General features: G+C 40.1%; 1 protein-coding gene across 4 annotated transcripts in view; it reads right to left on the bottom strand.

The window, feature by feature from the left end:
* The window catches only part of PRDM1 (PR/SET domain 1), an 87794-nt gene that overhangs the window by 24784 nt on the left and 48727 nt on the right, over window positions 1–14283 (bottom strand). Inside the window, exon 1 of one of the 4 annotated variants that reach the window (XM_033143519.1) lies at window positions 7340–7445. The exons of the other annotated variants lie outside the window; for them this stretch is intronic. The gene's annotated coding sequence lies outside the window, so the exon portion shown is untranslated. Of the gene's footprint in view, window positions 1–7339; window positions 7446–14283 lie in introns of those variants that run through there. 4 annotated transcript variants of the gene reach the window in all.

The following is a 14283-nucleotide window of genomic DNA, read 5'->3' as shown; positions in this document are numbered from 1 at the left end:
AGAGGACTATTAACAACAATAGAGGCTACTTAAAAACATACTCAATATTGACATAGTAAATCTGTGACCTATAGATATATGGATATAGATACACACCAACACATTCCTGCAGCTACTCAGAAATACATTGATTTGGGGAGGGATCTTTATAACCTCAGCTTTATCACATGACTGGAAGTTACAGATGGCTTGCTCTCCAAATCAGGAGTATCAATTAAAATGACCATCACACATCTGGTGGTTGTCTCTTTTCACTCAGGGTGGCCAGAGAGCAGTTCTGTCTATTGCTCCCATAACATCTGTGGGAACAAATCATGTAAATCATGTGACTGACATGGTTTCTTCCCACCATGTCACTGTCCTACAGTGATGGGCAACCTCAGATATCCATGGCAATTGACATGACAGCTTCCTATAAACGTTGCTGCTAATAAGCAACAGAACTTGTCCTACAGAAGCAGTGAACATGCAACTCATGTAACATGAAGTGGCCTGAGTCACTTCACATGGAGTGGAAAAACAATGTAGTCATATTGAACCTGTCTACCCCACCCACTATACCAAGATATAAGTCTCACTTTGACATGGATATGTCTCAGAGCTTTCTAGGTCCCTGGTAATTTAAAAATATAAAGCAGAAACTACAAAAACAAAATTATTAACAAACAACTTTTCAACGCAGGCTTTTTCTTGCCTATCACTAAAAAATAATGGCGATTCTTCTTGCCTATCATGGAATAGCCATTTTGCTTTTCATTTGATTGAAACAATGATGGTGGACATTGGAAGGTTAAACTCTGCCCACCATTGATTGTGTGGACACTGATGATATTCAGCATAGCATTAATTACCATTGTTGAGCACAGTTGCAGTTACTGCTCATATGCACATACCTGCGTTACACTAGGACTAAGGACACTTAGGATCCAATCTCTGCTCAGCCATTCAATATATGCTAGACTAACCTACCACAGCAGTTAAAACGCGGGTGGGAGAAAACCATGCATGCTAGTTAAAACCCTTTTTGAGGAAATTTTATATAAAAGGTGGAGCTCATATGTGATGCCGCAATGAAAAATGAGACACGCCACTCCCCCTGCCCCTTTCGCCTTGTGATTACATTGTCATCAGCGTATCATGGGGAGTTGCAAGAACTGCATGACACTAACTGTGACTGTTCAGAAGGGATTGAAGTCTTTTAGTGACATTCCCCGCCCCCAAGGCATCATATGTAGGTCTTTCTTAGGAAAAGTATTGGATCAGAATATCAGTATCTCCAGCAAAACAAAGTGAAGATGAACACATAACATCATCATCATTTTTAATTTGTATACCGTCTTTCTATCTTACAATACTCAAGGCGGTTTACAAGCTAAAGAAACAAAAAATGTACATCTTATAACTAATGCAATACAAAAATGTGGTAATAAAACATAACTTTAAAATAGGCAACCTACATTAAAAAAAGTAACATTCAACCATCATTAGAATATTATTAAATAATAACATATAAAAATTAAACAGAAATCCACTCAACAGTTACAATAAATAATTTCTAAACTGCAATCAATAAAACAACAGCAAACATATCAGATTAAAGGTGGCAAATGGGACATAGATTCTGTCCCTTATATATGCACACAGCCAATGATTTCATGACTTGTGCGTGCGCACAAATGTGTGCTTGTACCTATATTTATCAAGGTGTGAGTTACTTGACTGGCAGTTTTTTGTTTTTGCATAGGATTCTCTCATAGCAGTAGGTGCTGTCATCTAGAAATTGCAGCCTCAGTGTTGTTCATTTCAGAAAAAGGACTTTTTAATCATTTTCATTTTCCCCTATTTGCTCACAGAAAACCTCAACTACCTTATTAGTCAGCATTTCTGAGACAGGTCTCTCTCTCTCTCTCTCTCTCTCTCTCTCTCTCTCTCTCTCTGCAATAGCTTGCAGTCCAGCAGCAAATCATGAATGGCTCCAACAGGCGCTGATGTCAGAAACTCTCTCTCTCCACCCCCACCCCCACTTCCTTTGATGGTATCAGCCACTCAAGCTCCACAGTAAACTGATGCTACTCAAACTTCAGCTGCAGCTGCTGTTTTCTTCAACATTTTCTTTATGCCTATGCATATACATCATTTAAAAAGGGGGGGGGGGTAGCAGGACCAAGAGTGCAATGCATCTGAAAAATGGCTGGATAAACTTTCTTTAGGGGCCTTAAAGTGCCCCAAAGATTATAACACAGCTATTTTCACATCCTCCCCCTTCTTACACAAAGAAGGTTAGGGACAGAATGACCACATCAACAGAAGCAACAAATCCCTTAATTTTCCACCTCTTCCACATTGGCATTGTTACGGCTGTAAACATTTGGGAGGCAACCAGATCATGATCCTAAAAATGAGGATACAGGCATTGATGCATGACTTTTACAATGTGACATGCTTAAAAAACAAATCCTAATGTACTCTCCTCCAATTTATTATTGCATTTATATCCCCCTTTTTTTTCTTCCAAGGACTATAAGGTGGTGTACAAGGTTCGTTCCCTTGAGGAAAATTAATCTGGTCACTTCAGGTCCCACCCAATCTGGCAACAACAAAATGCTCTGCACACTTCAAATGTCAGCTTGAGAGCAACAGTACTCCAAGATGCTTTCTTGAGAAAAAAAGCTTTTTAGATGAAAAATAAGAGTGCATTCCAAATTTGATTTAGGATTATTATTATTATTTTTATTATTATTATTATTATTATTCAGTGTCAACACCCACCTCATTTTTTAAAGAAAAAAATGTGCATGGTGCTACATTATTTATCTTATTCCTTGCCATATGTTGAAGTCAGAGGCTGCCATCTGGATGTGGAAGATGTCACTGAATTGCTTTTTTGCACCTCGTGCTAAAAGTTTGCATGAGAAAAATCAAATCAAGTCAAATCATGCAGGATGACCACCGGGGGTGTGGGGCCCTCTGGAGCTGTTTTGGGGAGTGTGTGGGGGCAGAGAAAGAGGGCAAGTCCACTCATGCAACAACAGATGTTGAGTGCAGCGTGCAAGCATTTGTGGGACAATGCTACTGGCTATTTTCTTTCCACCCATGGAAAGATACTAAATGTCCCAGAGGTAGCAATCCAGGGGGAGAGCTACTTTTATTAAAATATATACATGATCCTTCTCCTGCCTCATTGTGAGTCTAAATGAATGTGCAAAGCACTGTAACTTGTTCTGGAATACCCAGTACTAGCTAAGTTCCACTTAGTTTAACATTCATTCCCTTCTCAAAGGGATTCTAGAAACAAGATAACTCTAACAGAAAATGCTTAGGTTTGCCAGTTAGCTCTGAATAAATACAGGTAAAGTTTGGTATTTCCTTTCTCAATCTTGACCACTGGTTGAACAAGCAGATGTGGCATTAGGGATCCTAATGTAATGACTATATAATCAGTCATTAATCATACCAATGTACATACACTTCTTAATATTTGTTTATAGCTTGCTCTATCAAACATTCTCCCCACTTTACAGATAGAGAATCAAGGTTAATATACGGCTGCTTTTCCAAAGCCACCTGCAATGTACATGCATTAGCTGTAATTTGAACTCGGGACATGTTTCTATCCATTGAATTGACTTAATTAACTGAAGACGTTATGAGGATTTATACTGTACATTTTGTTTTAAAACGGGGTTGGCAACAAAGGAAGAGAACAGGCACAAAGACTTCTTAGAACTAAAAGTGTGATCAATGGTTGGAGAGGTGTGGTTGCATTACATTTAGTGGTGAGTAATAAGTGGTGACCTTAAGGAGTTTTGCAATTGCTATTTGTTTTTAAGTAAGTGCATGCCTTAGTGTCTCTTGAAATAACATTATACAATCTCCTAGCTGAAATGCACTTATGAACATAACTTACTCCCAAGAACCAATCCTTAAGCAGAATGAAACAGCAAAACATACTCTTTAGAAAATGATTGCCTTAATTCCTAAAGGCACTCCATTACCATTGATCACATTTTCTTACTCTAAGAAAGTTATCCCTCTTCCTCATTCTCTGGAGAGGAGGTTTTCACTTCCTACCTATCTGACAATGGTGGTTGCACCCTTTCGATCCAGTCAAACTGGCATGTATAAAAACAAAAATTCCATCTGTTCTCATTAAATAGCTGACACCTTATCCTTCTTTCCAAATGTTGTAAATGTTTGCTTTGCAAAATCCAGGCAAGCTTTTAAAACAAAGGGAACAGAGAGCCCTCCTTCCCTCCCACTCCCCCTTTATAATGATGCATCTCTGCTTATCTGCTCGATTATCAACAGGCTATTGTTTTCCCACTGGGGCTCATTGAGTAAGGTTGACCTAAGGAAGGTTAATGTTCAAATAGGTGTTTCTCAGTTCCAGCAAAAGAATACAGGTTGCTGACAGAAAGGCATCACAAGGGTCTTCATCCTGACTTCCTTAAGAAGGCAACATGTCAAGGAAGTGGTGTGTGTATATGTGTTGGAGACTACCTAAAGACTGGGCCTGTTTTTGTTTTTTATTTTTACTTCTTTTGCATCTGCCAAAACAACAACTTTTAAAGAAAGACACTGTCCCCTAGAAGAGATAATCCCACAATGGAGAGTCCATTAGAGGTATTAAGGCACTGGCAGCAGCCTGATCTACAGGAGCAGCTCTGTCCTGACAATAGACAATTAAAGCTGATAAATCTGAACTACTTGTTGCTGTTCTAATTCCTTGTAATTGTGTGCTGCTTGTCCCTGCCTCCTGCACACAGGGATGAAGCATGCTTCTTTAATCTCCAGAGTACCTGACCTAGTTCCTATGTGGTCTTTTCAGGACCTGTTTTCTTCCCATCTGGACCTCTCTCCACCCCTTCCCGCCTCCTCCGAAAGCACAGTGGAGTGTTAGCAGAGAGGAAAAAAGAAAACATCAGAACTCAGCACCAGGATAATATTTCTGTAACGCCAAACAATATTCTAATCTGCAAACAACAGTCATTTGTTTGGCAAAATTGTGATTAAACTGTACTTTTCGTTATTAAAAACTCAACAAGTGGAGCACATGCACAATGACAAGCCAAATTGTCTGACCAATACTGGCTGCCAAACTTGCACGTTACACTCCTGTGTGTGTGTTCATACACCTCCCCACACGCACACTTTGAGATTTTACTTCTATCCATTCACTGGTATGTGTGTGTGCAGCTAGACTATATAGGTTATTTTGAGTGCCTTATTCTTCTGATAAGCTATATACATAAGAATATTGCTATGCTAACAAACACTGCAGTTCTAACCATACCTACTCAGAAGAAAGACCTGCTGAATTTAAATGGAGTTTACTCCCAGTAAGTGGAGCTAGGAGTGCTTGCCTTTCAGCAAATTGAATCCTAGGCTTTTCATATACTGTACGTAGTTCTCACAAGACAGGTACTGTAATTATTTTTGTTTGTTAGTGTGCAAAATAGCAGAGGAAACTTTGTTCATCTGCATCTACTAGATTCAAAACAGCGTAATTAATTCTCTTGCAGAACTCAAATTAATAATTTCAGGGTGCCTGGGTTTGGCAGCACAGGAATAAGAAAATATGGTTATAGGAATGCCTACTGGCCTTAAAAATTCTATTAATTTATTTATATCTGAACATTCTTTGGAGAATAATCTTGGAACTACCGGTAATGCTTATTTCCGAGTTAGCAGCATTATACCCTCTTATTTATTAAGTGCCCCTTCTTTGCTAGCAGAACTGACAGAAGAGACTTTTATTTTCTTTCCCCATGCAGCATGGCTTAATGTTTTGCGACAGCTCGTTGCTGAATTTTTTGGACTGGAGTCCTAATTGTCACAGGCATCTCAAAACATTTCACTTACAGTTTTACCAGGAACACTTTCATGTGTAGAGACTGGAGAGTTCCACTATGCTGCCCCCAGTCAAGCTGTCAGTAATGCCGTTTGCTGGCTTCTTTCAATTGTCCAAGTCAGATGGGCAGAAAAGCATCACTCCTCTGCTAATGCTTTTACAGTACTAATCTCCATTTGTTTTAAATAATGCTTTAAAAATAAGTCAGTAGTCTCTCTCTCTCTCTATTTTAATAGCTTACTAATAAAATAAAAATAAGAAACCTACTTATGTTTACCATTTCACTTGCATCCTAGTCTAGCTCCCTGCCACCACACTTCTGTACTAGAAACAACAGTACTTTTTAACAAAGAAATTAAGGAGACTATAGATAAGGTTACTAGAAATGACAGCTCAGCCTATATTTCAACATATGAAGCTTTAGCTAACTAAACAAATGAAGAAGTGCTTCAAATGTATTAAAAAAGGCGGGGAGGAACAGCTTGTAATAGAGAATGTCCTGGATCTTTTGTTTCCATTTAGGATAACAACTGGGCTTTGCAAAGAAAAGACAACAGGCAGTTCATACTAAATTGGACCTGCCAACTGCTAGTTAGAATATTGCAAATAATTTACTTTCCATGATAAAAGCAAAAGCAAGCAGCACCCAGCAGGGGCCCAGCTGATAAAACTGTGTCAAACTCAAACCATTTGTCAACTGGGAAGGAAAAGAACAGAGCTGAAAGATGGACTCAGGAAACAGATTTATCTGGCGCAACACATTAACTAGTATAAATACCATGGGAGGAGGGAGAAAGTAAACACATTTATTCAGTATCTCCAGCTAGCCAGGAGAAGAATCACTCACGTAATTCACTGCCCGTGCCACCCAAACACTAATTTGTCACAGAACAGTAGCATTTTTCTTTTGTGTACAACGGGAGTGTTGTTTAATGCATAGCACTGAAAGGTTTTAGTAGCACGCACACACAAAAAAGTGTGGTTAAACAAGGCAAGATGCAAATTCCTACCATTTTAATCTCAAAGCAATAAAACTTCAGGTCATAAACACATGAGGTAACACCTACTAAAACTTCCATCTATGTTTTGCACTTTTGTTTACTGAAGTAAACTGATGTTATAGGAGGGATACCAAAGAAGAGGAATGCATTGCAGTGCTATAAATGCTAGAGGAACTGGGACTGTACCCAAACGAAAAAGAAAACTTTAAAAAAAAATGCTGGCCCTTTTCTTTGCAAAGACATTCGTTTTGAACAGTTGCGTGTAATTTCCGTTATGAAATAGTGTTATGAAAACAGACAAACGCAGGTTGCCAAAGCTAACTGGAGTGCATACACAAGAGATTTTCTTTAAAACTAAAGTAAAAAAAACATAACAAAACAAAAACATAGCAAAAGGTATACTGTAAGACAATTAAAATACACGTAAAAAACCACAGTCAGTTAATACATAAATATTAATCTAATGCAGTATATTCTTTAGCAGTACCTTTGAATAGCCATGTAGGACAGGTTTCCAATCTTAGTTCATGCATCCCAGGGTTTTAGTCCATATATTTGTCTTCTGTCACTCACTCACTCATTCACACACGCATGCACACATTAACACACAGTACACATGCTCTCTACCTCTCACACTGAGACACTCCTCTAACCCTGTCTGGAGCCGAGCCTTGGATTTTAGAATTTCCTCCTGTGAGAAGATCCCCCCCCTTTCCTTCTACTCCACCCCATTCAGTAATTAGGCTTAACAAGAGCAATTAACAAAATAAACTCTGCTTAGGCTGGTGGTCTGATAATTCTGATTACCAAGACCTTTGGGAAATAATCAAAAATATTTAAACAGATACTTTCACAGGGGCTTTAAAAACCCACCTTTTCTGCCACAGCTTATTGCAATTATTTGCAGTTTGGTTAGAGATTGGATAGCGTGATCTCATTCTGGTGGCTTCAATATGTTATATTTTTGCTGAATTGTACTGAAATGTTGCAGTAGTTTAATAACATCAGATAATTTAATAATGCAAAATAAATAATGTGTTGAGATGATCAAAATGTTTTAAATTGTATTTATTGCATTTTATTGTTTGCATTTTGATATACCCCTGTAAACCACCTTGGGAATTGTTTTATTTTTGAAAGGCAGAATATGCATTTGACAAATAACTTAAGGAAGGTACCAGCACAAACTTCGTCTGATTTAATTTTCCATTATATAATATGACATTAAAACCAGACTTGAGTGATTTAAAAAAAATCTTTCATTTATTTATCAATGTAAAAAGACACCCAAGTACAAAAATCATGAAACAGTGTCCTTAATACTGTGCTCCTACAAAGACTCGGTGCCTTTCCTACCTAATAAAGACATTTTTCAAGTTAACTGAGATGTACATTGATTGAATAAAATATGGGCTTTGCTTTCATCCCTGACTTTTGGATTGGATTCAGGACTAATGGGAATTGTTTCAAATAGAAATACTGATAGAAATGTCAGTAAACTATCAGCTGTCCGTGGCAACTTTCTGTTTCTGTGCAATACAGTTCACCTAAAACGTAAAGGCCCCAATCCAGAGGACTACTGCAACAGCTGAAAGTTGTGTGTGTACTGCCACACTTGCACATATATGACATTCATCTGATCACAGCAACCCCATTTCTCCTAAAATGTTCAGAGATTTGTGTTAACAGGTGCTGGTGTTGTATATCTACAATCTGCAACAGTTTTCTCTTGTCGTTAGGTGATATTTATATTAGTAGAAATAAATAATATGTTGCTCGTATACAAACCATATGCACTGTTTTCTGATCACTTGTTGGGAGAAAAAGGGGAATGTGCAGGTAGAAGACTAAATTTCCTTAAGTGGGAAACAGCAGTGGGGAACATGTGGATCTCCAGATGTTGCTGGACTCCAGTCAGTCCCAGTGAGCATGGCCAATGGTCAGGGATGATGGGAGTTGTAGTCTAGCAACATCTGCAGGCATAGGAGCCAACTCTGAGGGGCAGAGGTCCCTTCACCCCCCCCCCCATATACAATATTTTAGCTTCCTCCCCAAGCTCTCCTGGAAGTGACACAGTGGCTTGGGTGCCTGCAGGCTCCACACTGCCCAAAACGCCTCCCCCTCAGCCAACCTACAGGCTCCACGCAGCGTGCCCTGTCCCGGCTCGCCCTGCCCAGTGGGCAGCTTGCCCTGCCCCCAAGGATGGCTCTCTCCAGCGAACGCGAACGCGCCACCTCAGGTGCCTGAATGGCTAGCTACGCCGCTGATTATATCTATACTGTTGACTTCTTCATAAGGCAGAATGATTATATACCGGTTCAAAATTAAATTTAAAAAAATCTGTAGGGTAAGTCCAACTAACTTAACTCAGAGCAGTTCTTCAGTAACTCCCTCAGCAATACACACATCTATACCAAGACCACACAGACACAATATCCTCCAACCCTCCAACCTAATTAAAATAAAATAATTTATTAAAAATAAATTGTATAATTTTATGGCAAGCATTTTATAGCGCACAATTGTATATTCGTGCATGCTGCATATTCTGAAATAATAATGTTATGAATATGAATCTTTTTTTCCCAAAATTCCCTATATGAAAAGTACAGTGCACCATAATATTCTTACTTGCACCTTCCCACAAGCCAGGCAATTGGTAGCAAATAAGTCTGGAGCTATAATTAGTTGCATAGAAGAAGTGTGCATGCACACGAAAGCTCATACCAAGAACAAACTTAGTTGGTCTCTAAGGTGCTACTGGAAGAATTTGTTTTATTTTATTTTGTTTTGACTGAAGACTTCCCTTCCACAGTCCACTTCAGTCATTCAAGTAGGCTACATTATTCAATGGGGTTATAGCCTTTGATGATACAAAAGCTTCTTTAAACCAAAAATAAAAAAAAGACTGGAAATGTGTGGGAAGTCTTTAAAACCGACACTATCATGTAAACCACACAATTGCCTGGGTTTCGTAACAAAGGATTACATTGGCTGATTTTGTGATGCCTGAAAGGGCATGCCTGCTCCTCAGCTGAGCCAAGCTTACAAAAGTTTCCCAAGTTCTGAAGGTAAAGCCTTGAGGAAGAAACACTCTTTCCTCATGTATTTTATTTTATTTGCTGTATTAACCACGCACTGGATTGTTTCTGGGCTTCTGCACTTACATCATAGTATACAGAAGCGCACACCAGGTGTTTTGGACTAGAGTTCCTCAGAGATCTCTATCATGCACAACATTTTCCCTACATGGATCTAGATTATGGCTGAGGAGGAAAGCAGGTACATCACAGGTTTACTCTTCCTCTGCACATATGAATCTATGGACACCATCTATATATATAAAACGCAAGTGTCTCTGCATCCAGTCCCTGTGTCTCTGGGTTTGCGCTACTGAGCATGTGCCCTACGGACACAGGGATTGGAGCAGAGAGATCGGGCCGGGAGCAGCGGCGGCAGTTGAAGTGGCGGTTGAAATGGAACGCTGGTGCTCCAGAGGCTGAAGGGAGGCCGAGAAGGGAGGCCACGCTGCCACTCTCGCCGCTGGGCAGAAGGAGGAGGAGAACCGGGTGGGGGGGCGAAGCCTCCCGGGAGATGATGCCACCGCCGCCGCCTCCGCCTCACCCCCCTCGCTTCCCCACCCACCGCCCCACACTCTGAAAGGGGCTGGGAGCCCCACACATCTGGAAGGAAACCTGTTCTACAGGAACAATAAAAGGAAACATGCCGTCATTTCTCCCTCAGGAATCTTAACGCCATGTAGGGAGCGCATGGTTTGCCCTGCTCCCTGCACTTCAGGACCTTGGGTTTTGTGTCAGAAATGTTCTAGCGCCCGTTATTTTAATGGGTTTAAACCACTAGTCATTTATAAAAGGGTTAGTGTATTTCAAAGAGAAGTTGCAATGCCTGGCCACTAGCATATACCGGTAAGCTGAGAAAGATGCCTCACTACTCTCTCTTGCCTTGATACCCCCACCAGGAAAAATGACAAGCTGAATAGCATTATTTATTAGCTGCCTGTATACACAAAAAAATCAGGGTTTTTTGCTGCCAGATTGGGGGGGGGAAATCTGGCATTAGCACCCTATTCCTAAACTTTCAACAGTGGTAGAATATTACATACACAAACCATGGAACAGGAACAGAATGCCCCTCCCGTCCCCCATGCAATCAAAAACTGTTTTTGAAATTTGCTTATGCAGCAAAAGTTGTGGGAGGGTGGAAAAGCAGCTGCTTCTGAGAAGGAGCAATTAAAAACTCTGCACTAGCCATGCAGAAATGCTTGCAGATTTTGGCTGATATCTTGTGCTGTTACACTAGGGGTAAATGAAGCATGTAAGTGTTCAAACTGCAAACAATGGAATGTTGAATCAAGGCAAGACATACACTGTGGAGCTGGCAGTAAGTTCAAAAAGACTGGACTGACCATGCTGATGTAATGCATGACAGAGAGGTTAAGGGCCAGCTGAAATACTCTGGCCTACATGTTAAGCTGTCAGGAAATGTAGGGTTGCCATACACCCGAATTTTCCCGGACATGGGATTTCAAAGGCGGAACTGATCTCTGGGGGGAGTTTCTGAAATGCAGCGCTAGGAAATGACACAACAGCGGTGGCTTCATAAGCACTAAGGCTTGTACTACTGAAACAGGAATGTTAAGATTTAGCTTGCCACAGAAAACTCAGTCTTCATTGGCATGATGTAACCAAACCACATAACTGATTTATTAATTTCATTAATTAAAAGTCATTAAATGCATGGTGCATGTCAATTTAGGAATTATTTGTTGAAACAGAAATACAAAAAACCCCACTCTTTTAGGTAGGTATATTGTTAAACATAACAACAATTATTATATGATCTTTTTTTAAAAAAAACTTCTATTATTTGCTAGTTTCAGGAAATGGTCGGTGGACATGGGTTATCCAGAAGGATTCGACAGCATTTAGGAGAAGCCGACCATGCTTTCAATTACATTATTTTTGTCAATTAGTCTTAAAGAAAATAACACTTCTAATAATCATTTCAATTAACGGCAAGCACCGCATGACACCAGCACCACAGCCCATATGCTGCGCTCCAATCACCCAAATATTAAAGCCTTTTTAATTGATTTATCTAAAGAACATTCAATAGACTCAAGGTGGCAGCCAGCCAGGAAATCCCGAAAGAAGATGACAAAAAGGTGGGGGTGCTAAACCCGTTTCCCAATTTGTTTTTCCTCTTTCTCCAGGGTTCACTGTTAATCCAATCACAGCCCATAAAGCTCGCCTTTTAATAAAATAAATAAATAAATAGATAAAGGGGCACACATGTTGGGTCGTCATCTGCTTGGAGAAGCCCCCCACCTCCCACAGTTAACTATCCAGTTAAGAGAGGGCTGCTGTGTACAACAGCACATTTTTATCCAGCAGAAATATTTAGCTTGGCTACCTGCCAAGGAATGCTGGAAGAATAGAATGAATTAGGGGATTTACCTTCCACGTGCTTCGCACGCGTCACTGAAGAGCTTGCTTCTTTTCTTTCTCTCCACCCCCACCCCACCCCACCCCTCCCCACCCCACCCCTTTCTTTCCTTTATCAAATATCTCCTACAGTTAAAAAAAGTACAGCCTGAAATAGGAGCCGACACGTTACCAAGTTTTGTCACAGTGGCGCTATTCTGTGCAAGGGTAGACATTTCCCTTTACTTTTTCCCTAGGAAAGCTTAGCTTGTCTTGTGCACTACTTCATGTGAGAGGTTTCTTTTTTCTTTTTTAAGGGACCATTCACTTTATGCAAAGATTCTTTTCACAGAAGAGCTAGTGATTTGAAAACATATTCCCACTAGACATTAATATACTAAACTTAGCTTTGTTGATATAAACAAGGCGGATTGTTCTGTCCTGTGACTGCAGGGTGTTTATATGGGCTTTCCTTTGTTTTTCTTATGACATTTCCTAGCTTCTTGACTGGCCTGGTTTTATTTGTATTGGCAAGTAAGACGGAAAGAGTTAATATTTTTTTTTTTTAAGGCAGTTCGGGAAGCACCCTGTATCGGCACTGACTGAGCTCTTAATGTGAGAAGCTAGGATGATGTTTTAATAGTTCAACAGATGGTGCTACTATACATATTGTACAGAGATAAAGGAAGGCTTCGCCAGCATCAAATAGGGGAGCTTCTAACCAACCAGAATTCAATACTGTGCATGCATGCATGTCTTTCCTGAGTTTATTATACTTTATACCTCCATTTAATTTAAATGGTGAGGTTTGCTTCTTTCAGTTAAGTGAACAAAGTGCACATAACACAGTCAATGAGCAAGCTATTTTAGTGGAATTGGTGGCATTCGGTAACAATATATATAATTTCAAGATACCACTCAGCATGTTAAGCTCATCTGCACTGCAGTCATTAAAGTGCTGGGGGTAAATGGGGAAGGATGGCAAAATGCAGGATTCAGGTAGGCATGCATGATTCACTGTTCTCCCCTTCCTTCTCGCAATACTATCTTTTGATCAGCAGTGAATGGTGAGGAGAGGAAATTCTTGAAAATGTTGGCAGTTTCGCTGTCTTCTGATTACATCATTGTATCAGGACCAGCATCATCTGCCATCTTAGTCAACTATGCAATAGGTCAAACCAAAATAGCTAAACACACGTTTTCTCAATAATTACAATTTCCTAGGAAATACTGCAATTCTGGTGCACAAAGGATGTTTCTTATATAACCTAGGTCAGCCTTCCCCAGCCAGATGCTTTGGACTACAACTCCAATGAACTCCATCAAGTAGGGCTAGGGCTGACAGAAATGAGCATCTGAAGGATCTAGTAGGGCACCGGGCAAGATCTTGGCCTGGATCTTCCAGTGTTAACTGAATGTCACAGGATGGGCAAACTGTGGCATTTCGCACACTATTCTGATTATGCTAAAATAAAATTTGCTTTGGATTGATTAAAACTGCACTTTATATGTATTTCCAATAAATCTTGCTTATATTCTGCATGCAGAAAAATACTAATGGAGGGATGGGGAACCCCAGTTCCGAGGGCAAAATGCAGCATTCAGGCCTCTCTGTCAGGCCACACCCACTCCCATCTGTTTCTTCTCCCCATCAGTCCTGCTTTTCTTCTGTCTTGAGGATTTGTGCTTGACTCAAATGTGCCCTTGAACTCTGATACTGTTTCTTCCTTGCCTATTCAGACATGTGAATGTGTGTAGAAACAATCTTACTGTGCAAACGTAAAATTAACATTCATGGCTTCGCCTACTTTTGCCTCTGGCCCCACACACCACAAACATGAGGCTCCTAGAAGGTTGCCTAGAAGGGAATGTGGCCCTCAGACTACAATATGTTCCCTGTCCTTGTACTAATGGCAGATACTAGACATCCAAGACACTATACCATTTGTCACCTGTTGCCTTATCCACCATTATGCACTATAGGCAG

Source organism: Lacerta agilis, chromosome 3, assembly GCF_009819535.1.
Source record: "Lacerta agilis isolate rLacAgi1 chromosome 3, rLacAgi1.pri, whole genome shotgun sequence".
Taxonomy (NCBI): Eukaryota; Metazoa; Chordata; class Lepidosauria; order Squamata; family Lacertidae; genus Lacerta; species Lacerta agilis.
The sequence above is the reverse complement of the archived record's forward strand: the minus strand, read 5'-3'. Positions and strand labels throughout refer to the sequence as shown.